Source organism: Ptychodera flava, assembly GCF_041260155.1.
Source record: "Ptychodera flava strain L36383 chromosome 23 unlocalized genomic scaffold, AS_Pfla_20210202 Scaffold_23__1_contigs__length_28996876_pilon, whole genome shotgun sequence".
NCBI classification, from domain to species: domain Eukaryota; kingdom Metazoa; phylum Hemichordata; class Enteropneusta; family Ptychoderidae; genus Ptychodera; species Ptychodera flava.
The window spans coordinates 27,986,468-28,012,839 of NW_027248277.1; the positions used below are offsets into that span (position 1 = coordinate 27,986,468).

The window sequence follows — 26,372 nt, forward strand, 5'->3', positions numbered from 1 at the left end:
TAAATACAAGTACTACATCTCATGTATGTGTGACTCTATAATTAATAACGTTAGGAGATATCTAATCTATTCCTAAAAAGTTTACGTAGTGATTGACTGACTCTTTGTCAGACTGAACGATAGGTTGTGTCCCTTACCGAAATGATACCCATTTACATTGTGTTTCTTACTTGTAAGAAACATGTGTCATATTCATGTTACCTACAGGTTTCAAAACATGTGTCTGACCATATTGTTTTAAACTTTCTGTTATGTATTGACAACATGAACAATACATGTTAGAAGCATGTATGGCTTGAAATCCAGGCAGCTACACCCAAAATCTGTGCTGTTCAATGCAACATGTTTGTCACATGAACACAACACATCTCTGACATGTTGGCAATCAAGAATCTATCCTCTTCCATGAAGGTCCCTCAAGGGCACAAGAGCTCCTGGAAAATCTTTCCCGGAGAGCCCAGGATTAGATTTTCTGGATCTCTTCTGGAAAGATTAACAGGTAAGCTGCCACTCGGCCTGGCAATTAGCTGCCTCTCTGCTGGGTAGATTTCCTAATGCTGTGCTTTATAAAATCAACCTACCTTCTGCACTCTGAATTATAGTCACCCCAACAACTTGAAACTTTTTTATCACTGCTGCTGAGAAACTGCCATCACCTTACCACTTCAGAACACTCTTCTGCACAAACAAAAATAATGCGAGAGCTAAAAAATTTGGTAGGAATTAAATTTAATCCACCAGACTTTAAAAGCCGATCAACATAATCAACATCAAACTGTTAAGTTGAAAAAATGTTCAAGTGTCCATAAAGTCAAGAACTTCATATTGCCATGACCATGAGCTCTGTTTAAAAGTGTAAGCTGTGATTGTCTGTTATGGTTTCAGTTATTGCTTGACCTGTCATCTTGAGGTTGTCCTATGCATAAGCTGGAAAAAATAAAAAACATCAAGTAAGATATAAAGCTTATTAAGTTTATAACAAAAATATGTAAAATGTTAGAATTGCTAAAAGCTGACAATTTTGACTCTTTCAACAGCTATTAAACATTGAAGAATGAAATTTGCATGTAGTCAGAAAATAAAAAAAACTATTATATACCCTCAATTTGCGATGATCCAATGTGATTTGTTGTACAAGTATCAATCTGTTCATATTGCAAATACCTTCAAACTAGTATATCCATAGACAGTAGTATCAATGACATAAAACAAAATTTATTTTTCAGATGATTTATCCCGCGGGAAAAAATGTTAATGTCCCTCTTTATTAAGTCAATGAATCTTTAAAGTTATTCATGTACGGAATAAGACAGAAACGTTGCCATAAAAATTGATCTGTACTTGATCTTAAAGTATATATGCCAGAACATTTTATCCAAGTATGTTATACCTCATTTAAACTTCATGAGTCAATATTGTATGATTTGCAAAGGTTCAAGCGAAGTAAATGTTTATTGGTATAATGCAATTAAAATTATACACAGTCTACTATGTAACGTCCATCATTTGGTTTGAGTACACTTCATTGCATATGTCACATGAACGTTCTCAAGTCAAATTGGAACGCAGCATAGGAAAAGGGTAGGTTTTTGTATTAAAGGCGAGTTCACCAAAGAAGATTTTAATATTTGTTTTTGGTCACTTACCCAAGAATTGCCATTTTTGCCATTTAGAACTTGATAATTTTTACAAAAATGGATAAAAATAGTGGCAGAAGTTGCATTTTTGGGCTTCATCAACTAAATTTATTTTGAATGATGAGAAAAATAGACCAAGCTTGGCGCTTTCATCAAATGATATGGCAGGGTGCATCTTCTGATTGGTATGGCATTGTCCACTCTCTCACATTCATGCAAGGCTGTGAGTATTTGCATAGTAAATGTGGTAAATGAAATGAAAAGTGACCCAGCAGGGACTTGCACAGAAGCCGCCAACTTAGGAATTGACTTTTTGGTAATGAGGATCAGTCATACAAATGATGCAGCCAGAGAAATGCAATTTTGGGGGTTAAAAGTTGTGACTCACCCCAATATACAAATAATAAACAAAATAATTAAAAATAATCGTATAGTGGGGTGAGTCACAATTTCAAATAAAAAAAATACACAATAGTTATGTAAATACACAAAGCCTGGTGTAAACGTTACTGACAATGCCATACCCATTGGAAGATGGTCCCTGCCATATGACCTGATGAAAGCACCAATCTTGGCAGCTTTTCCCATGATGAAGCCCTATAATGCAACTTCTGCCACAGAGTTTATCTTATTTGTAAAAATCTGCGCAAGTTATAAATGGCTTTTCCGGAATAATTGACCTTCAAGCGAGAACATATGTAAATATCACCCCTGGAAAACTCCCTCTTTAAGCCAAGCTCGAGTTGCACAGACTCACTGAGAGTACTATTCATTTAGGAATCCTAAGGTTGAATTTTACTTACCATTTAATGCTTCAAGGTTATGGGTCAGTCTTTGATACCCAGCTCGTAGTTGTTTACTTTTGTGAAACAAAGCTCTGTTTAAGAAAAAAGGTGAAGTACATTATTATAAACACATGATTAGTAATAGTGCCATTTGATGTTTATATTCTGCTCCCCACAGAATCCTTAAAAAGTACTGTGCATTGTTTGAAAACATGTCCTTCACACGTGTAATCACTATTGTTACTGTTGATAAATGAAATCTGTCCAGTTATACATTAGTATACTGAAATAATCTGCTTGATCTAATGAAATATTTCGTCTACAAAAAAAAACCTATCATCTGTGCTCTCGCTGTCGCTCATAATGTTCATAAATTGAGAACAAATATAAAAATTTACGGGAAAAAGTAAATGCATGATTGGCCATTTACAATTTTGTTATTTTTGTAGCCTGATTTATTGTTAAGTTTATGAATTCTCAGGAAATATTCTGTCATATCTTGTCTTTCAAAAACTACTCTGCCCCTATCATCAGCCTTTGATCGACACACATGGTGATAGCACAGCCCCTCTACTGTGGTGATAGCCAGCTTTGGAATTTGACTTTGCCTGCATGAGCAGTGAAGTCATGCCAAGTGAATAATTATCAAATTTCAAAGCAATCGGATTTACGGTTTCAGAGGAGAAGGCAATTGTTGACGGACGACAGAAGGACAGATGATAGCTGAGAAAGTAGCCTGTTTGATAAGCATTGAATTCAGGCAGCAGAGCAAAAAAATAAGAGAAATTGCTAAAAACACAGATAAATAAATATCACCACAATTTTAATAAATCTGACAGAGGTCAACCCAAGGATCGTGAATATAAATTTTCAAAACAAAATGATTTTTTGACCAAAAACGCTAAAAATTGCCCCCAAGTTACAACCATAGAAAAATTAACCACAATTCTTGGCTTGGCTGTCTGACTGAATTCAATTTTGCCAATGCATTTTATAACAACACAGAAATACAAATGATTTAGCAACAGTAGCCCTGCGTACAGGTCTGTGTGTTCTCGGCGTTATACGGCTTCCACCACAGCCTTGCAATGGTCTATGGAGATAACTGGGGCTGATCCGGACCGCAACGAAAACACGGTCTTTTTTGCCGAAATTCTGCTCTATCGGGGCAAAATCCTTTCCCTGCCTACCTTTACCTCCTAACCGACCCAAGAAAAGATGCGATGAACTTCTCCTAACGTCCAAAGCCGTTCGTTTTCTGAAACATAACGTACTCGACAGGTTGTTTACCACTTTGCCCATGGAGGTCGCCATTTTGAATCTCGCTGCAAGAACACAGTTAGAGCCATAGACCGTTGCAGGGCTGTGGCTGTGGCTGTATAACGCCAGGAACACACAAACCTGTCCGCAGGGCTAAACCCGTACGAAAGATCAAAACTTGCTACATATTAGTACATATATGTTACAAATTTGATACACACTTTAATTGAACATGTGAAATATGCACCAAGTTTGTACTAGTTTGGTACACACTATGGGATTTTCACCATGGTAGTTGTGACATTTGTACCAAGCTTGTAGATATATATGAAATACAAATCAAGTTTGGTACGAACTTCAGATTTTTTAGCTTTCCCACGTGGCACTGTTTTGTCACAGAATTGAAACAATGATCGAACTACGTACCCTGTGTTCATTGTACAAAATGACAAATTAATTCTTTTTTATTCAAATTTTTTTTAAATACTCTCGGTTGTTAAACACATATGAATTAGGTTACGCGTGGAATGCACAAATTTATAAAAACCATTGAGGTAGCTACCTCCATATCAAACCATTGCAACATCATGAATGAAAAACATCAAAAGTCAACTTCGCTGCCATTTTTCAAACAATTTCCTTGGACATATTTTAATATGATAAGGATCCAAAAATGGTACTCGAATTCCATTTAAAGACTTTTTTGTTCCGTTCACTAGTCGTAACCACTGAAAGTACCTGTCATGTGTCCGCCAAAACACATTCACACTGTCATACCAGTACTGAGTACGCTAAGAGCAGGGAAAGTCATTGCCACGGCTATAAATGATTACTTGCATTATTACCACATGTCCAAAGACCATGGATCCCAGCTGACACCAAATGTCTTCAAATGATTGATTTCAAGTGCATAAAAGTTTGTAAAAAAGTAATATACTCTCCCATTTCTCGAGAAACTGACGTTTCAGATAAATGAGAGCATCGAGGTCACAGGTCACACAGCCTATTATGTATTTGAACTTCGACCTTACAAGATCACATGTCGTGAAGAGAGACACTTGATTGGCTAATTTGGCCAACACCAGCATTTGAATTCCACTGCACCATAGCAAGTCATGGATCATGCACTGCTTCAGCAGTCAAATTTACAACGTTTTTACCTGCTGTTTTGGGGAGAAATTGTAGACTATTTCTGTCATCCGACGATTAAGGGAACAAAGAAGAGATTTGGGAGTACAATTGTTGTTTGATGAAGGACACATTGCCTCCGTTCGACACCGAGGGTTTATGTAAGTTAAACACATTCAGTGGATCATGGATGACCGTTATACACTCAAATGACCTTGGACAATTCCGCGGGATTTCAGTTAAGTTTCAAGCTAGAGTTTGCTGCTTTGACACTTTCCATGCCACAGAGGACCATTTCAAACCAACCACTGTTCATTGAGAACATCATGATGACAAGAAGTGAGACTGTCCCTATCGATCATTGCATTGGTTCTTATGATAGAAACTCCACTGCATGCTGTGCATTGGACAAATCGGACATGGCAGAGTTATTTTCGTCACAGTTGTCAGTATCTTACGGTGGAAACAATATTTTGGACTCGGCGGAACTAATCTATCATCCAAGTGATGTGGAATGTGGTTGTGTTTAGTTGTTTCTTTTTGAAGTTGGACTGAACACTAAGTGTCTGTTCAAATATCGCTGTTAAGTCAAGGTCATCCCATGAAGTTTTTATTTTTTTTGTAGCTCTGGACAATGTTTTTCGATGATTTTGCGTTTTGATTTGAACATGTAATAATACAACATTAAGTTCAAACTCTTATGTTTTACATTCAATCGGAAAGGTATTTTGAAATGTTTAAAGTGAATTTTATTCGTCAACAAAAGTATATATGTCACAAAAATAACAAAATTTTTTGAATAAGTTTTTCATAGTTAACTATCTATGAGACTTTAATATTTTTTCACCACTCAGTTTCTATTTGGTACACATTTAAAAAAATTGTGATCTGTATGATCTTCTTTAAAGAGACAGAATTTACCATTTTTCAATCTAAATTCCATTGTCAGGGAATGTTTTGAATAGAGTGTACTGTACATATATGCCAAAAAGGAATATATTTTACAGCTCATTTTATGTATAAAGTACAAAGATTGTATGTTTATTATAGTAGAGATACTGTTTTATTCTGCAGTAATATATTGTGTTTTTTAGTTAACAAAATTTATTGTGCGAGAAGTTTTTTCTTTTTACAGTGTAGTATAGTTGAATGTGTCGTAGGGTGAGTGCGTGTTGGATGTAGTAATATCCTCTCAACTTTTTCATAGATGTTCAACCTAACATCTGGATACATGACTCTAAGGTGAATTTTAGAATCTGCTGCTCACAAGGTAAACATATCTAAAGAGTACATTTATAAGCCAGTTTAGAAATTATCATTTGTATACAATACAATGGGGAGTAGCAGCACGATGATGTCATGTACCACATGTTGTGTGAGCATTACTTTGAAAAAGACGCTGTCAGGAATTACAATCATCTAAATCCCCTGAAATGTAACCAGGGCAACAGTATATGTCTGTTGTTGCTAAGGCAACAGATACCATGCCCACGATATTGAATCCCCCCCCCACATCTCCAAGCTTGGTGCACACTCAATACAAACAAAAACAAAATGACCTCTACATTCTCTGTACAAACTTGGTGCAATGTTCATCACACTCTCCACACATACTTGCTGCAAACTTAGCCTATTTTTGAATCAAAGTGTATATAACTGACTAGCAAGATTGGTGCTTGTTTGGATGTCAGAATTTGTATCAAGTTTGTAACAAATAAGGAATGCAAACTTGTGGCAAATTTTGATCTTTCGTAAGGGAAGCTACACTTACCCTGAGTAATGTAGATGGCATCAAGGGTGGTTTTGTCATCATTGTGCTGCCATTACATGGCAACATTTGAATTCGTGTCAACCACTGGTGGTACAAACTCATGCAGTGACGCCCGTCTCGAGAGTCAAATCGCCATTGAATCGCCAGTTTTCCAGGACATGCAGAGGAATCCGCTACAATGTATTTTACAGACTCGACTCATTTTCTGACGTCTGAATCGTTCTCACAACACACCAAAGTCATGATTTCTTGTGTAAAATGACAGCGATTACACAGCAACGGAGCTGACACCGGCAGCTGCAAGCTGTCGACGTGGCAGCCTTGAACAGTATACACATATTGACTGGCCATGAGGGCAACAGCATACGTCTGTACCCCGAGGGACTGTGAGTCACCCCAAAAACAGACTGTTTCCCGAGGCCGTAGGCCGAGGGAAACAGTCTGTTTTGGGGGTGACTCACAGGCCCGAGGGGTTAAAGACGTATGCTGTTGCCCTCATGCCAGTCAATATGTGTTTTGTAACACACCTCATCCGTAGCCATGCATAAGAACGTACTATACACAAAACGTGTCGCATGTAGGCCTATGATGTCGTTCAGTAAGAAAAAGTTTTGCCCAAAAGGATCGCAATACTTCTGCAAAACGTTCAATTCACCTTTGATTATAGTTTTTGTCCGTATCGAGTCCTTGTTGGAAACCAAAGCATTCAATTCTCTTCAGAAAGTAGGATAAACCAAGAAATTTCTCGACTATCGTTTCGATTGGCCGCAGACGACATCTTTGTTTACTTTCCGGTCCGCGTTCGCGTCAATGTCGTTTTTGACGTCAGCGGGCATCATTTTTCGGAACTGATGCCTGGCAGGCAACAGTTCAACAAATGATGCCTGATGACGCCGTTTACGTGGATCAGCACGAAAAGAACGCATCCCACGTGACTATCAATTGACGAATTAGAATACAGACTGCGGATGAGGTGTGTTACAATTCAAATTGACTGTTGATGTCAAATTGACGTTCAAACTGATCAAGCCTCGTTCTGGTTCATAACGGAAGTAAAGCGTCGACCCCGTTTTACTTGCGATCAGAAGATTCGATTCGCTGGGATTTTTTGGCAACGAACTGAAATGTCTGTGCACACAATTTATACGACAATTACGGTTACGATTCTTTGTTTAGAACAAAAACAAGCGTTTTTAAGGTGTTCATTAATGACCTCTGACATCACATGACTTACCTTTGATACGGAGTCAGCTGTGTATGTGACCCTTGATAGACTCATTCAATCGCGCAGAGCTGTACTATGGGCATAGAGTAAGTACAAATCTAATGTATTTCGTGCGTCCATCCTTGAAATATTTGTGAAAGTTACTCAAGATGCTTTTAAAGACTACTAGAAACTAATTCTTCGTTAAGGGATATAATTTAAGCAAACTTAGTTTTGCAGCGAGGCATTCTTGTAAACCCGGAAGTAAGCCCCCTCTTTCTACCTCCATGCTATAATGTAGAGTGACCGTGGCTCTATCGACGACTGAATATCACTACTGAAACTCAATTTGTTTGTGTCGTAGGGCTGACAATTAACCACATGGTATTTTCGACTCTGACAGTAACTGCTTTCAAGTCACTCGATGTTGAAAACAAAAACCAAATCTACATGAAGATCTTATTGGTCCAGTGCTCGTAAATATGTGTGTTGTAATTTAAACAATAAATGTTTACAAACAAAGATGACACTTTTTGTTACCACTCAAAATTATCAATGTTATGTGATTTAATTTGGTCAAACTTTGGTCAAACTATTGTTTTCGCCAAAACTACTTGCCTTATAGCTGTGATATTTGGTATGCGGGTTAATGGGGATAATAAAATGTGATGAGTCTTTCAAACGATGACGAAATCTACAATTTTGTAATTTGGGCATTTTTTACAATTTTTTCGTCGAAAAAGGGTTTCTCAAAAATTACGAGTCTGATAGCTATGATATTTGGTATGCAGGTTTCTACAGATATGATGTGCTTTATTTTATAAAACTGCCCTTCAGAAAAAAAAACTAAGTCAGCAATATGCATATATTAAACATATTTATCTCATGTAAACAGTGCATGACCTGAAATCCGCTCTCAGACTTACCCGTTTCAAACATGAATGCAAAAAAAATAACATGTATGGTATGTGTATACACAGCACCAACAGAAGTGTCCCTGGGCTTAAACACTTCAGTAGCTATTTGTAAACACCTTCTAGGCATATTGATTTCCAACTATCATGAACTGTTTATGAATCTGGCATGCTAGAAGCTAGTTTTCACTTTGTCATTTCGGTAAGGGGTATAATACAGCACTGTAGCAAAGAAGTTTCATACTGTTGACGAAGCAGTTGCGTTGTCGTCATCTGTTCCCTTCTGCTCGACTAAGTCTCCCCTAAAATATTTTAGCTTCTTTGAGAATTTCGCAGTCATGAAACAATGAACACTGTGCTTTATATCGCTGACACTTAATCAAGAAAAAACCTGCGGAAGCGTAGCTGATCACTCCGTCACAGAAATGGCCAGCTGAGCCACCCGGCCTCGGGTGACAGGTGCCCGATATTTACATCATGCCAATTTTAATTTATCTCTTCCCGAGAATTTGGCTAGACATGTCTTCACGGTCACATATTTTTAAAAGTACCAATGTTTATGTGAGGTTTTATAACGCCAAATGAAGATTTTGCGGCGAAAATACTACTTAGGTGTTTATGCTGACATGACCCTCAGCCTGTTCCACTTCCAGCTGTTGATAGGAAAGATGTGTGTTATAATTAAATAAACGGTGGACAATTTTCAACTTGATCTCTACTACATTTATCTACAAGCGTTATGGTGTAATTCAAATTTTTATATCCAGATTTTGAACGAGGCAATTTATGTTGATAAGTAATAATGAGGTGGGATGGCAACTCCAGACTTTTATTCATAGTTTGGTAGCTTGCGTGTTTGACTGTGGTCACAGTTGGCTTGTAATAGACGCGACGGTCAACAAGAGTTCGGCTCTTGTTCTCGTTTAGGTTAAGGTCCCGACGGTTAAAATGTGCAGGCCTGTAAATTCTGAACAGCTTTGTCATATCTTTTGTGACGATGACATTCTCAGTTGCACTGCTTTCACTCATGAAATTATCATTATCTCCATAGTCAATGCACGAAGTCACCATCACGCGTTCTATTAGTGACGTCACAGCTACTTACGCCAAAACGGGGCGAGCTCAGCAATTTCCAGAAAATGTCGCCATGATTGAAGTTGAACTAGGGGGGTCGCAGGTCCTGGATGGCCCGTTCTGGTGCGCGCACGTACAATGCTAACGCACAAAAAAATGGAAAATATTGTCGCTCGCCTCATAAAAAATATGACAACTGGATTGAAAATAAAAACCTACATTTATTTACCTCAAAACGATTGCCAAATTCGCTAATTTTCTTGTGTCTCTGAGTTTCCTATAAGTAGTTATGTGACCTCAAAGTATAGAGGTTTTCTACAGTTCATGGCTAGCCGCCGCCGCTGTCGCGATCATGCGATCGCGCAGCGGATTTTCGAATCATTCTCCGGAGATCGCCTTTGCACGTTACACTTTCAAAGTAACTGTAATTAATAGCCGAGGATTCGACCTTTTCAATGACGTCACTGCTTTTTTGGTACGATGATTTGATGAAAATCTACAATCAAGTGAAGTTTTAAAATGCGTTTTACAGAAAATCGTTCGATATGAAAGTAAAAAAGCAGCTATATCATGAAAAAATTCAGAATTAGGGCTTTTAAATGATAATAAATTACATGTAGTATGGTCGAATGTGGCGCACGGAATTACATGCTAACGTCATGCTTACAACGCATTGAGGTCAAAATGGCATGTGCCCTCGCGATCGTATTCAAGCTATGCGGAAGTGTGACATCGCTGTCTTCAGACGACGCGCGCCGCCTGATAACTGACGGCGTTCGTCCGGGTAAGCATTTTACTTTGTAAACTTTGAATTTCGAATAGTGTCTTCTGTTAATATTAAAGATATTGTCAAGAAATTTCGTCAGCCGCTACTGCTTGGTTTACGCGGCGTAAGTTTGCCCTGACTTCAACCGTAACGGGTAAATTGTTACTACATATTGAATATCGAGTACCGGCAACTGATTTTCTGAGTTTAGTTATCAATTTCCCCATTTTTTATTTTGGATAAACTGCTGTGTACAATTTTTAATATCTTTTTATGCTTTATTGTTTTTAGTAATCAATTTATTTTGTATAATTTTCAGTGTGCAGTGGTCTTGTTTTTTTTTTCAGGCTTCACTCAAACTTGTGTTGTGATTTTTGGTTGATTTTTTACAAGCATGTTCTATGAATCTATGTTAAGTTTTTCTGATGATATTTTTTTTTTGCTTCTCAGATTATAAATTATGGAATATACCCGGTACTGAAGCTGGTACACTGAAATTAATTTCATTCTCTTTTTTTGAGTGTGCATTTTTAAAAACATATTTGCTTTGCTCAATTATCATGTAACAATTGTTATTAATTAAAATAATTTTTTGAATTTGTTTTGTCCTTGTATATTATCTTACATAAATTTAATAAAATATAACCTTCAATATATCAAGTTCTTGTAGGTTTTCTTTCACAAAAATCATACCAATCATTTTCTTTCTCTCTCTATTTCTGTCTGTCTTTCTGTCTGACTCTCTCCCCTCTGTCTGTCTCTCACACTCAATTTCTCTCTCTCCTCTCTCTCTCTAAAATTTCTTCAACTTGACAAACAATGCGCGAAACCCACAGCTTTTGATAGTTACGTTTGATAGTTGCTATAGGATTTGGCTTCTTTATGGGTATTTGCAAACATTAACTTTTCTTGAGTAGATTGAGGTAAGCTGATATTATCATTGAAATCAGCACCCCTAAAAACCTTTATAGCAATCATAAAATTTTTGTTTTTCATTGCGTAAGTCTGCTGTTGCTATGGTTTGGCTTAGACGGTTGCCACGGCAAGAGATAATCACTAAATCTTATCCATGTGTGATTAGAATACCTGCTTTCTCATGGCAAAACTTTCCAAACATATGTCAATTTATAGCACTTCTGTGAAGTTTGCTGTTGTTATGTCTTCTATTTGACAACCGTCGCCATGGTAACTTACATTTCTGGTGACAATATGCAAAAAGAAATACCAGAAATGAATTCTACTCCAAATGTGTGCAAAATGGCCAATTTACTGTACAACTAGGTATTATAAAGTCAGTCTTTCTGTTTTGGTGCTGGACTTTGACAATTTCGTTGTATGCAAATCAACGACAGAGGGTGATTTTTGGACTTTTGTCAGATTTTGAGGTCTGTTTATTCACTCCAAATCAATGCAACCTACCTTTCACACTCTTTTTCCTGAAAACATGAGTCATTTTAACAAAATAACAAACTGAAATAAGTTTTTAACATTTTCATTAGTATTTTATTGACTTCTAAACTTGTAAAATTGTTCAAATAGCTATTTTTGTGGATTTTTGCCGGAAAATATGCTAAAATTTGAGAATTTCAAATCCACATATCTTGAGAACGCAACAACCAATCCACATAATTTAAATGGCATTCAATTTCTTTTTGAAATCTCTATTAAAGTACATGGAAATAGTTAAAGTAATGATTTGCCTTTTTTTTTTGTGACCCCCCCCCCCTAATTGAAGTTGAAAAGTGCAACTTTTAACATGTTTTTGTCGAAATAACATGATACAACCGTCTAAAAAACCGCTCAAATAAGCTTCAGTTTGTGTGTAAATGTTTGTTTTATTAATACCAATTTCATTGACAACCAGAACTAGAGTATACGCCTCAAGTCAAACGAAAAAACCTCAAAATGTGGTGGGACTCACACTTTAACACAGTCACGTGAATCTTGGTATATAATGTGTAAAAATACTGCAGACGCAGGAATTTGATGAAACCTGGTACTGGTGTCAATCTCAAACTTGAGTGCTGTAGTAGCATTTTGGTTCACATCTGGCATTCTGACTTATTTCAAGAGTCATTACTTAGATATGCCTTTACTTTTTTGCAGATTATTTGAATTTCGACATTTCAAGAGCCAGGTTATGACGTACTTAATTTTGTCTAACTTACTTAAAGAACACAACCCTATGCCATTCATACTATTATGAATGTCTACTTGTTTACCATACAATCCAATAAGGGTACCAGTCACAGACAAGGCTTTTGTACCTGCATTTTTTTTTCATTCACACTATATCGACTTCAGTTTAGTCACTTCCAGTAACAAATTCCCAAACACATTGTCATTGACTTGTCACTGACTTGTTCACGTCTTATAATTGATGTTGACAGATAGATTCATTCTCTTTTTTTGATTTCAGGTTTGCAGTTGAGTGAAATGGCAGCATTAGTGGTAGCAACAGAATGGTTACCAAGGCATGGGGATTTACAGGTTACTCTTGTTCAAAGGGAAAATGCCTGTATCCTCAGGAAACATGGCCTGGATGTGTACTACATGGTACTGCAAGCCACTCAGGAAGACAAAGCTGATGCTGAGAAACATGGAATAACATTGGTAACTCCAAAGGAAATTGATCTGGTTGCAAACAAGAATCCATCTATAGACTGGTTATTGCTTCATCAGTCCATGTATCCTCATATTAAGAAATACAAACACATTGGTGTAATCATTGGCCATGTAACTGCTGATCCAAATTACAACACTGCAAATGCAGCCCGTAGTATACAAAAAGAAATCTTCGAAGTTGCCAGGTTTGTACCAGTCTTCCATACCATACCACAAGATGTGATATCAAATGAAGAAACAGCTCATGAACTTGAAAGAAATATGCTGGAACTTTCTGAAGGTGCAAACCTTGTTCTATCTGTTGGGCCAAAAGTGTGGAAGTTCTTCAGCGACAAAGTTGCCAAAAGAGACTACATATATGCTACTTGCCATTCGTTGATGAAAGTATATGCAGCATACACTTTGAAGAACAGAAATCAAGAATAATGTTGAACTTTTGTCCCATGTCCGTGAATCCCTAACAAAGTGTTGTGATGAATATAAGGCAGTAGCAGGTGCTGTAGGAAGAGTTTCCACTTCCTTCTATGACACTATGGACTTAACTTCCAAATGGAAGTTTGCTGCTGGACATCAACGTAGACCAGTTTGAAGAATTCAGGAGCAAGTTTCATAAACTTGCTAACAATGCTCAAAGCTTGGAGATCAACAAGGTCCATACAGGGTCAATGAGTGACTTGAGTAACCTTATGCAGCAAAGCCATATCTTCATACATGGACCAAATACTGACCCTGTTGGCATAACTCCTCTTATTGCTTGTACTGCTGGAATTCCCTCAGTCATTACAAGCAACTGTGGATTTGCTGAATTCCTTCAGGAACAATTTCCTTCACTTGCTGAACATGTTATTGTCCACGTTGGACTTCATCAATCAGAAGCAGACACAGAGGAATGGAGAAAGGCTGTATTGAGCGTCATCAAGAAATATTCCCATCGCCAGGAAGTTGCTCAGGAATTGAAGAAGTGTCTCATTGAAAGTGCAAACAATGGCGCAATCTCTGAATGTCATAAGATATTTGCTGAATATTGTTTGACAGCATGTGACACTCTCCTACAAGACGGGGATGACACAAATGCTGAGGGTAATTTGTGTTTTTAAAGACATTGAAAATTAGTAAAAGACTGCCATAAAATCCTGTGAGGATCAGACTAAGCTTGAAAGTAAATTGATATTTATTGAAAAGTTAATAAACGACTGTCATCTTGGAAGGAAGGCAAGTATCATAACTGCCTACTATTTATTGCCTCTTCAGATAGAGGTGCTCATTATTCACCAAAAGTGAGATCGTTGAAAAATCATTTTATAATCAAGGAAAGTTGTAGGATTAATTTATCCACAAATAGAATTGGCGTATTGGTGTATCAAACAGAAATTCACAAAAATTAGTTTCTCAATGTAAAAGCAGCAAATTGCCTTGAAATTCAATTACAGCAAATTTTTCCATCACCCCAACCCAAGGGAGGTGGAAAATATTAAAGAATAAATATTTCATGATAAAATGCAGTTTAGCTCACTTTATATGTTTTTGTACAGGTGTTATATGGGCAACTACCAGAATCACTAAATGCCGTGTGTACAATGCATATTCTAACAAACTCTGTCCAAAGGCAACAATTATTACAATCAAAACACTAAAAAAGAGTTTCGAACTTTTGATACAGTAGGGACTTTGTCATTGAAGCTGACTTACATGATGTATTATTGTCTCTCAAATATTGCTTATACCACAATACACGGTATATTGTGTAACTTTTCTGCATAAATAGACATTCCTTCTCAAGAATAAGGCACCATGGGCAGTGGTTAGGGCAATGTTTTACTATCAAAGAATGATGAGTTTTACACCCATTCATTCTTGGGTAACAGGTAAATAAAAATAAAATATAGTATTATAATAATTCCTATTTGACACACAGATGACAATGGCGCTGGTAAAAACCCTAAGGATAGAGGCGTAGCGAACGTTTCACCACGGAAGCGAAAATTTGGTAAGTACTGCATGCAGCTATAAATCTGGGATAAAATGAAAAACTGTGTTTGTTCAAGCTGTAAAAGCAGCTTTTCTCATGTAACAAAAGTACTGACATTTCTTTTTTATAAGTAATGGTTGCGACAATGATCAAAATTCCCAGTAATTTTTTGTTCCACAACCAGCATGCAGTATGTGTCTCATCAGCCATACGAGGGGTTGTGTCCCCATCTCTTACAAAAAGAGCTGCAAGTCCTTATCTGTCAGAGTCTAGTGTTCTTGCCTCTGTGTCTGTCTTTAGTTTCGGAACCGCTGCATGCATCTGATCTACATACACTTCACTATCTCGATTGAATTTCTCCAATGCCCTATCATGCCTTTCTCTCTCTATATCAAAGGCTATCCCCCGACAAGACAGTTTCTGGGCAAGCACGTTGCTGCCAGTGAAGTCAGTTTGCATTGAAAATTGCACTGAAAAGCATCATCACAACTTCTGCTGCATACTTAATTGTGCTCAAAGAGTGGGATCTGTTGGAATAACGTTTTTCTGCTCAAGTGAGTCTTTCATCACCAGAGCCACAGCTGTTGCTTCCCCTAGCTGGAGGACCCTGTACAAGGCGCGTTCCAAGGGTTGTCCTTCTCATCTTCAGTATTTTTTTGACACCCATTGACACAGCCCTGCCAGCACAGCCCCATCATATAAGTGGTGATGAGGGTCTTGGTGTCCATTGCATCATATACTAGTATACAAATATTATTTCAAAGTTGAATCTCCCCCAACTCCTCACAGGCATACAGGCAGTACATAAATTATTTCATTTTTGTAAAGAGACTGCCACAGAGCAGGAGCAGGAGAAGGAGGAAGGCCCCTGTAGCCTGATGCCTGCACCATGGCTGGTGAGTGGACTGGAGCATTTTGTGTAGTGCAAGCCTAGGGCTGTCAAAGAGACCCCAGCCACCCTAGGAGAATGTAAAAATCACTGTATCAAGTCTGAGAGCTTGCGGCCTCCTTTGCCTCAGGACCCTCTTTGGAGGAGCCACACTGTCCCTATGGGCCAATTTTCGTTGTTTTTTCTGCTGGCTGATCTCAGGTAACGTCTTCTGCAATTCAACTTCTCTCTTCTCTTTCTTTGGAAGTGTAATCTTCTTCATCTTTGCTGTGTGCAGGCTCAACTGCCAGAATTTCCATGGTCTTCAATGCTAGGGGATCGGTGGCCTCCACTGCATGTGCACCCTCCTGTGAGGCTATCTTAGTCTATGCTAGTTCCCACATTCTTTTGCCCTTGTTTTTATGTCAAAGTGTTTGGCTGCAATCAGCCCTGCGCTGACAACAGTGAGAATAGGCCTCCAATGTAAGCCTTGAAGGCCCCCGCATATTCAGCACTTCTGACAAGGAAACTGTCATTCACAACCTTTGAAAGCCCCTCCACATTGTGAATCAGCAGCAAGCAGCCCAAGCCCTTACTACCCAAAGAAATTAGGTTCTTGACTATGTTCTCGCACACCAGGGCCTTGAGCACTTTATCATGAAAGTATAGTGCTTGCTGATAAGATCTGCTTCTTTTTTGATGGCCTATAAGATGAAAAGTTTGCCAAGCAAGTCTTTACTCTGGCTGCTGCAATCATGCACAGCAGCTGCCGCCTTTTCCTTTCTATGGGTCCTTGTCTGCCACTTTCAGAGGAAGAGGCCAATGGATGGGTAACCTGCTTCCTGCCACATGTCCTGCACCATTTTTCGTCCATTGCTTCTATCCTTTGCAAACATTTTATAATGCAGAAGCTTTTATACAAAACAAAGCCAAAAAGGTGCTGCTGTGTCAGTGAGCTACTGCTGTAAGGGTGTCCATCTATATAGCTTGTACAGACATTTCTTAAAGGCAATGGACTTGATACCCGGGACCAAGTTAATCCCATTCACCTTTGACATTTACTGGCGGGATCGAAGGTTTATGTGTGTGTAAATTACTTTCACAAGACTGCGGATAGAATCAGTATATTTTTGCCTCCCTTAAAGGCGTGTTATTTCTGGCAAGACCCTTGTAGGGAATAAATCTACATGTTACTCTCAATGTATCCTGTGTGGAAAGCAAGGCTCATATTCAACCTGAAATAAGCTTTTCACATTTTCTGTACTACTACTCTGAGGTAAGGATATTTTTGTATTGGCCAGTAGTTTTGTGTAAAAATAATCAACATAATTATTAATGAATTCCGTCATGAATAAATGTGTTCTTGCAGGTGGAGATAAAGAAGGGCCATCTTCCACAGCATCATCACGGAAGTAACCAAATCAGGTGACCCTGTATCACCACCTAAGTCACGTGAGTATTTATGGTTTCACTGCCAGCAACATACACAGATTGTTGCTCTTCATTGTCTTTTATCCATCATCATCAATCATCTGTTGGACACAGTTGCACAAATCGACGAATGTGTTCTATGTGTATGTGTGTGTGAACATCTGTCCATGCGTCTGTCTCTCTATCTGTCTGCCTGTCCGTCCATACACGGATTTTGTTCCAATCATAACTTCCCTTATGAAAATTTTAGCCTTCCCGACAAGATTTTCAGGAGCTCTCCAGAAAAGGTCCCGCAGTGGTCCAGGAGCTCTCCAGGACCATCTTTCCGGGAGAGCGTGGCATTGCTAACCAAATTAGGTTTGCTGGATCCCTCCCGAAAAGATTAATGTCTCTCTGCAGGACAGGTTAGCTGTCGCTCTGCTGGACGGTTATAGCTGCCGCTCTGCCGGGCTGGTTAGGTGTCGCTCTGCTGGGCGGGTTAGCTGTCGCTCTACCGGGCAGGTTAGCTGCCGCTCTGCTGGGCAGATTAGCTGCTGCTCTGCCGGGCAGGCTAGCTACTGCTCTGCCAGGCAGGCTAGCTGCTGCTCTGCCATACAAAAATCAACCTACCTTCTGCACTCTGACTAACATTTACTCCAACAACCTGAAACTTATCACTGCTGCTGAAAATCAGCCATTACCAAGCCATCATCTCACAACCTACACCACTATGCTGCCCCCCCCCCAAAAGAATGCAAGGGCTAAAAATTTGGTAGGAATAAAATTTAATCCACCATATTTTTAAAGCCAATCAACATGACCGATATAAATACTTAATGTTCAAAAAATGTTCAAGTGTCCGTAAAGTCCTTAACTTCATATTGTCACAACGACGGATTATTCTGAAAGACTTGTACTTGTCTGTTACAGTTTTGGTTATTGCTTGACTTGTTATCTTGAAGTTGTCCTATGTGTAAGCTGGAAAAAAAATATAAAAAGTTCAAGTCAGATATAAAGTTTATCAAACTTATGACAAAATTATGTATGCAAGTTAGAATCCTCGTTGGGGTTGAAAATTTTGACTCGTTCAACAGCCATCAAACATTGAAGACTGTGAAATTTGCATGTATTCATAAAATAAAGAAAATGTTCCCTCAACTTGTGAATGACAAAATGTGATTTATAGCAGTAGTCTAGTGTCAATCTGTTCATCTTGCAATTTGCTTCAAACTAGGAAAGTAGTAGAATCATTGGCATAAAACAAAATTTAATTTGCAGATGATTTATCCCCTGCAGTAATTCTGTTAAAATTGTAGACTTCACCATGTAAAACTCGCTTGGTTTGAGTACACTTCATTGCATACCTACATGAACTTTCTAAAGCCAAATTGAAACATAGTTAGAAAAAAGGTAGGTCTTTGTACTTCAAGCTTATATCTAAGTTGCTTATCAAAAGGTTGCAGCATTAAATGCAATAGAATATGTATGCATATTTTGTGATGTAAGAGTTCATGTAGAACTTCAATGAAATATTGTAATGAAATATTGTAAAATAATTACTGATTCCCCTTACAATATGCCAGCAAAATATCTACAGGTTACATATAAACAAATGTCAAAATACGTTAAAAATAAAAATTTTAAAATAAACTTCAATTTAAGGACACACGTTCAGAATGATCTTGTAAGCAGACATATGTATATTGATGTCAAAGAGAAGTACGTTTTGGAATACATGTAGCAGGTACCAGACTCGGTCAAGAGTTTGAGAACTTGATTCGTATCCAACAATTCCTACATGTATTGTTCTTTCTTTGTTTTATATCTGTCCTTTTATATCGTACATTGAGGGAAATTTGTATACATGAGCAAAAGTTTTACCTTTGCCAATGCAAGAGAGAAGTATATTATTGTAGATAATAGTATCGGCATGTACTCCATTTTTTGTGTACACTGTGCCACGGTCCCTCTATCGTTGTACACTCTACGTTCAACCTCACGAGTTATACCAATTTATTAGAATTCATACAATGAACAGTATTACTCGAGAATTGCGCCGAACAAAAACAGTAAAAAACTACGTCTTCACGTCGCAGAGAAGGCAAATCGAAAATTACTTACCGAAGTTTAAACGATCGCCTAGATCCACGGGGATGTTATGGTGATCATTGTTCAAATCGACGAGCCGATCGATCTCCACAAGCTGATCATGACAACGATGACTTTTTTACGCGTCTGTAACCATAGACAATTTTTATTTTTTTCTTTTCTTTTCTGATTGTATATATATACTGTATACAGGTACTATACGTACCTACCTAATACGAGCGAGTAACCTGTTAGCGAGAGTGGGTACAGCACCACCAGTGTCAGACTTTCACTGCTGAGAATCTCGCGATATCTGACGAGATTCATTAAAGAGTTTGACTTGCAGACAACTGCACATTTTCTGTGTCTGCCTCATTGATATTTCTTTTCAAGCTTTTGACAGCAGTGAATGTTGTGGTCGAGTAAACTGTAGATGTATACTCTCCTTTATTTTAACAGGTATGTTTGGTATAATATTTCAGTGATTTTGCCGAGTTTTGCTCAGTTGAAAGTTTTGGATGAGATTGCCGCCCATGAGGAGACGCGCCATGTGTTTCATGAGCTATTTTTAGCGACTGTGCAAGTGAACTTCTGATGTGTCGATCGATGCGTCTAAAAGACTTATATATAGTTCTCAGTCATTGAAACGGAACAAGTGGCTCCGGCGATAGATGTAAACAAATCGTCTCCAGCGTAGTTAAAGTATCATAACTCATTTCTGTTTGTTATTGAGAAAAGGCCTTGTAGTTTAGTGTAGTAGTGAACGTGGATTCTGATCAGCTGTTCAGTTTTTCATGCATGTGTTGAAACAGTACGCCAAAGTTTTCATGGCGTTGCCTTGTTGTAAGAGATTGTTGATTTTCCAGATTCACTTAAGAGTTTGACTCGCAGAAAACCGCAGATTTTCGGTGTCTGAGATTTCTTTCAAGCTTTTGATAGAAGTGAATTTTGTTGTCGAGTAAACAGTAGATGTATACTCTCCGTTATTTTAACAGGGTTTCCCTTACACTGGCTACATAATTTGGCGCCCAACGTGGGAGCCCGTTGCAAAAGTGTTGCAGTACACAAGCATATGGTGCCCTATGAAGTTTATGTCGCAGTGTTTGACAGGTGATGTATCGAGCATTATCTCCATGGTAACTCCAGTCAACTATTAAACTGAACCACAAGTTATACGTCGCTGAAGAGAAATAAAGAGGTTTGAACTGAACTGTTGCTGTGCTAGTTGAAAGTACAAGAGAGACTCTGTAAACTGTATATATATTTTTTCTTCTACGATAAATACCTGCTCAATATCTGATTGACATACTTGTGTTTTTACAAGCAACGATGGATACCCCTCCACATACCTGTACACCCAGAGAATTTAGAGCCCTGTTGGACCATACGGTTTATATTAAGGGCATTGCAGGGAGTGCTACATGTGAGGATTTGAGTGAATTCCTGTCATCTGTCGGTACAGTCAGCCATATTGTCTGGCCAGTCGACCCAGAGTCGGTTTGTCGTAGTGACCATGCTTTCTGCCAGTTTGCTGACAAGGCCACAGCTCAAGAAGCAATTGTGAAACTTAATGGCCAACTGTTTCTGGGTAGCAAGTTGACAATTAGTAGGGTGCCTGTCAGTTTGTACGATAGACTCCGATATGAGGCCACACCATCAGCATCTAACACCATACCCAAGACAATGAGCAGCAATATGACATCAAATCCAGTTGTCACGCCAACCAGGTACACACCCTGTCAAAAGTTGCAGTACGAGAGTGAAGTAACCAATGCCGGTGAAGTCGACCAGTCAGAATTGAACCGCATGATCGAAGTTCTGCGTAAAGCTGGACATGAAGTAACCCCTGTCAGTCGGCAACCTGGTATAGGAGTCAAACCAAAGTACGGTAGCCCAGCGGTGTCATGTCCAGTTACAACTGACAAGTCTACGGTCATGCTACCAGCTGCATTGTTTCAACCGCCAAGAATTTCAACTTTTTCTGGTGACCCAAAGAATAAAGGTGACTCAGACTTCGAGTCATGGAAATATGAAATTGAGTGTTTGCAGAGAGATGGAACACATAGCAGGGAGACGCTGGCCACAGCAGTTAGGAAGTCACTGCGCGGAGATGCAGGTAGAGTTGTGATGCACATGGGGTTAGATGTAACCATTGAGGCTATCCTGGAAAAGTTGAGTGGCATATATGGTGTGGTTGAAACTGGTGCTACTCTACTACAGCAATTTTATAACAGCAACAGGAAGAGAAGGAGACAGTGGCTGGATATGGATGTCGCCTTGAGTTAGCAATTAACAAGGCCAAAGAGAGAGGTGGTATAGCAGCAGTGGCAGTGGATGAAACTCTCAGAACTGTATTTGGGAAGGGTTTGCGTGATGAACGAGTGAAAAATATGCCAGACATCGCTATAATAAGGCAACATCATTTGATGAGTTGCTCCGCATCGCCCGCCTAGCAGAACAAGAAGTGAAGGAAACATTTGCGTATGCCAAACCTGCACGTGCTGGTATCTCCAATCAGACCATGTCCTGAAAGGCAAATGCTGTGAAGGAGGACTCAGTAGTAAAGGAAATTCAGCAGCACATGCAGTCTTTGTCAGCCAGACTTGACAGGATGGAGGGTAATGGTACGAGTTCAGATGCAAACCCTCAAGACATGCCCTTACAGCAGGGCCGTGGTAGAGGTAGGCAAAGAGAAAGAAATCTGCCTGAACAGAATGCTGGCACAAGAAGGAGGAGAGTAGAAGTCCAGAAGGTACTGGCCGCATCCGGGGACCTGTAATTTGTTACAGATGTGGTCAGGAGGGACACATATAGCCAGAGGTTGCCGAAATCCCAAGATGTTGGACAACGCCCCTTCTGTTCCGGAGCAATCTGGTCAGTTAAACTCCCAGCTGCCTCCACTGGCGGGCGGGTGGTAGGCAGAACCAATGAGCAAGCCCAAGCAAACGTCATCATTCACCGTCAATCAGTACTCAACCGCATTGTGGGTGATCCTAATGAAGAAAATGCATTCATTAATGGGGTGTGCTGCCGCAGTTTAATTGACACTGGTTCTCAGGTAACGATGGTCAGTGAATCATTCTACAAGAACAATTTGTTGTCATGCGAGATACATCCCATTGAAGAGCTGTTAACCATAACTGGAGCACAAGGTCAGGTGGTAGAATTCCTGGGATACATAGAGGCGGAGATCTCTTTTCCAAGAGATGTCTTTGGTACTGATGAGACTTACAGTGTGCTGGTGCTGGTTGTATTGGATACAGCTTACAACCAAGAAGTACCATTGTGTGTTGGCACCAACCTCATTAACTTGTACAGGAAGAGTTCCAGGTTGTGTAAACAAAAGCCTTATCTGTCCAAAGTTTGATGATATCAGCTGCTGTCCAGGACGCTTACAATCACCTTGATGCCAGGGACAAATTCTGTGGTGAAGATGGTAATCTTGGTGTGGTGAGAGCCCAGCTGCGGCGCCCAGTTAGAGTTGAACCTAACAGCATTATCAACATTATGGGTAAAACTAAATCGGGCCCTCAGGGAGACGAATACATTGTTACTGTCGAACCCAGAGGGACGAGGCAGTTTCCAGGTGGTCTTGTTGTTAACCCATCAGCCCTAACTATGAAGTGTACCGGAAAGAAATGTAGGGTACCTGTGCAATTGCAGAACTTTTCTAACAAGACAGTAACTGTGAGGCCAGGGAATGTGATTGGTGAAGTTCATGCTGTTACGTGGGCAGGATCACCTTCACAATACCAGCCTGGATTCAGCAACAGATGACGGCCGCCAGACAGGATAGTAATTGCAGTGATCACCTGGGTGCTAATGTATCACTGGGCAGCAATATAGACTTACACCACTTGAGTGCTACTCAATATCAGCTGGCCCAAGAGCTATTAGCGAGGAAGTCTGATGTATTCTCAAAACATGACAATGATCTTGGTTATTGTACAGCTGTGCAACATGAGATACCACTCAGTGATACCCACCCTATTCGTGAAAGACATCGCCGCATACCCCCTGCCATGTATGATGAAGTGAGGTCCCTCCTCCAGGGTATGTTGGCAAGTGGGGCCATACGTGAGTCAAGTAGTCCCTGGGAAGCCCCCATTGTGCTTGTCAAGAAGAAAGATGGGTCAATTCGCCTATGTGTTGATTACAGAAGGTTGAACGCCAAGACCATCAAAGACTCGTATGCCATGCCAAGAATAGAGGAGAGTATGGATGCCTTGAAAGGAGCCAAGTGGTTTTCAACAATTGATTTGAAGAGCGGCTATTGGCAGATTGAAATGGCGGACAAAGATAGACCAAATACAGCCTCTACCATGCCCTTTGGATTCTACGAGTGCAATCGTATGCCATTCGGGTTGACCAATGCTCCAAGCACGTTTCAGAGGCTCATGGAAAAGTGTATGGGAGACTATAATCTAAAGATATGCCTTGTGTATCTGGACGATATAATCATATTCTCATCCACTTTTGAAGAACACCTTCAGTGGCTTGAGGCAGTCTTTGATCGTCTCCAAGAGTATGGGCTGAAGGTAAAGGCATCCAAATGCCAACTTTTCAAGAGTCAAGTCAAGTACCTTGGGCACGTGGTTTCAGGAGATGGCGTAGAGACTGATCCGGACAAGGTTGAGGCCCTGAAAACATGGCCTGTTCCGAGGAGTGTCCACGAGGTCAAGTCCTTCTTAGGTTTTGCCGGTTACTATCGGAGGTTCGTCCCAGGTTTTTCAAAGATAGTGAAGCCATTGAATGATTTGACAGCTGGACTCCCAAGCAAGCGCAAGGACCGAAGAAGAACCAAACGCCCATCACTGCCTGAGTTTGTGTGGACAGACCAATGCCAGACTGCTTTCAATGACATCATTCACAGGTTATAAAACCCACCTGTACTTGCTTATGCTGACTATGGCATCCCATTTGAACTCCACACAGATGCGAGCCTTAATGGTCTAGGTGCTGCTCTATATCAAGAACAAGATGGCAGGAAGAGAGTTGTTGCATATGCGAGTAGGGGTTTGTCTCCGAGTGAAAGAAACTACCCAGCTCATAAACTTGAGTTTCTAGCCTTAAAGTGGGCAGTAACTGACATATGTATGGGAACACATTCAAGGTAGTTACTGACAACAACCCTTTAACCTATGTAACAACCAGTGCAAAGTTAGATGCCACTGGTCATCGATGGCTTGCCGCACTTTCAACATATAACTTCAGTCTTGCTTACCGACCAGGAACAAGAAATGCTGATGCTGATGGCCTATCTCGCCGGCCTCACACTCCTAACCAAGAGACCGATTCTGACTCACTTCAGGATACCCTCAGTCGCTATGAGACAGGAGGGAGTGAAGTGCCATGTGAATCGGTAGAGGCTGTGTGTCAGTCTTATATGACTGCAAGGATTCCCTTGGTAGAGATGGTTGGTTGTTCAAATACAGCAGTACCCGAGACCATAGATTGTCCCCCAACACTGCCAGGGAGTGAATCTTTACCCACACTGACTCGGGATGAGTGGATGGCTGCACAGCAAAGAGACCCCGCCATTCAACGCATCGTCATCCTCAAGGAGAGTGGGAAACTTCCAACCAGAACAAAAAGGAAGGCTGAGAGTTCAGAGGTTCAGCGCTATCTCAATGAATGGCAGAGACTCAGTTTCAAGAGCGGTGTTTTGTACAGGAGTCGTATTACAGGTGATGGCAACAAGGTGCATCAACTAGTACTCCCTAGACGTACAGAGCCATGGTCCTCAGACGTCTGCATGATGATGTTGGACATCTTGGTAAGGACAGAACACTAGACTTGGTGAGATCTCGCTTCTTCTGGCCTTACATGGCACATGACGTTGAGACTAAGATCAAGTCATGTGAGAGATGTGTGAGAAGGAAGATGCCCCCAGGCGCAAGATCAGTTGCTCCATTGGTGAACATCCAGACCAGTCAACCAATGGAATTAGTATGCATGGACTATCTGACCCTAGAAGAATCCCAGGGAGGTATATCTAACATTCTGGTGATCACCGATCACTTCACACCGCTATGCAGTTGCAATCCCAACCCAGAACCAGACCGCACAGACTACAGCTAGGCATCTCTTCAACAGCTTAATGGTGCATTATCGGTTTCCAGCCCGGTTACATTCGGACCAGGGAAGAAACTTTGAGTCTGAGGTCATTCGACAACTTTGCCAAATAACAGGAGTCCAGAAGTCAAGAACTACCCCATACCACCCAATGGGCAATGGACAGACAGAGCGTTTTAAACATTACTTGATATGCTTGGCACCTTGGAGGAGCACCAGAAGAAGGACTGGAAATCATATGTCGGTCCACTCGTGCATGCATACAACTATACTACCAACGATTCCACTGGGTATGCCCCCCTATTATCTCATGTTCGGACGCCATCCCAGATTACCTATCGACGTGTACCTTGTATTGGAACCAGAGAGCGATTTGCCAAATACATATGGTGAATATGCTCAGGACCTCAGAGACCGACTGGATTGTGCATACACGATTGCATCAAAGGCAGCTGCAAAGAAGTCCTCATACAACAAGAAGAGGTATGACAGTAGGGCAAGGGGAGCTGTGTTGGAGCATGGTGACCGGGTTTTGGTGAAGAATGTTAGCAAACGAGGGAAACACAAGATTGGTGACCGATGGGAGAGAGATGTGTATGTAGTGGTTGGCAAGACAAATCCTGACCTCCCTGTGTATACAGTCCGGCCAGAGTCTGGGGTTGGAAGAGAGAGAACTCTCCATCGCAACCTACTGTTCCATGCTTCTCATTGCCCTGCCCATCTGGGAATCAAAGAGCAAAACCCAAAGAGACTGTTGATGATACAAGATCAACAAGCAAGGCAGAAGAATCACAGGAT

The 26,372-nt window shown here is 40.0% G+C and overlaps 1 protein-coding gene and 2 long non-coding RNA genes across 3 annotated transcripts in view; 1 reads left to right on the plus strand and 2 right to left on the minus strand.

Moving 5' to 3' along the window:
* The window catches only part of LOC139123702 (uncharacterized), a 190,979-nt gene that overhangs the window by 130,932 nt on the left and 33,675 nt on the right, over nucleotides 1-26,372 (plus strand). The window contains exons 2-4 of the mRNA XM_070689865.1: nucleotides 12,959-14,244; nucleotides 15,080-15,151; nucleotides 17,371-17,453. The gene's annotated coding sequence lies outside the window, so the exon portion shown is untranslated. The remainder of the gene's footprint in view (nucleotides 1-12,958; nucleotides 14,245-15,079; nucleotides 15,152-17,370; nucleotides 17,454-26,372) is intronic.
* Nucleotides 713-6,688, minus strand: LOC139123700 (uncharacterized). Its single transcript, XR_011549770.1, has 3 exons — nucleotides 6,582-6,688; nucleotides 2,441-2,514; nucleotides 713-927 (listed from the first exon to the last, which is right to left on the minus strand). It is a non-coding gene; the product is annotated as an uncharacterized lncRNA (long non-coding RNA).
* Nucleotides 18,180-19,647, minus strand: LOC139124202 (uncharacterized). The gene is made up of 2 exons (XR_011549884.1): nucleotides 19,533-19,647; nucleotides 18,180-18,389 (listed from the first exon to the last, which is right to left on the minus strand). It is a non-coding gene; the product is annotated as an uncharacterized lncRNA (long non-coding RNA).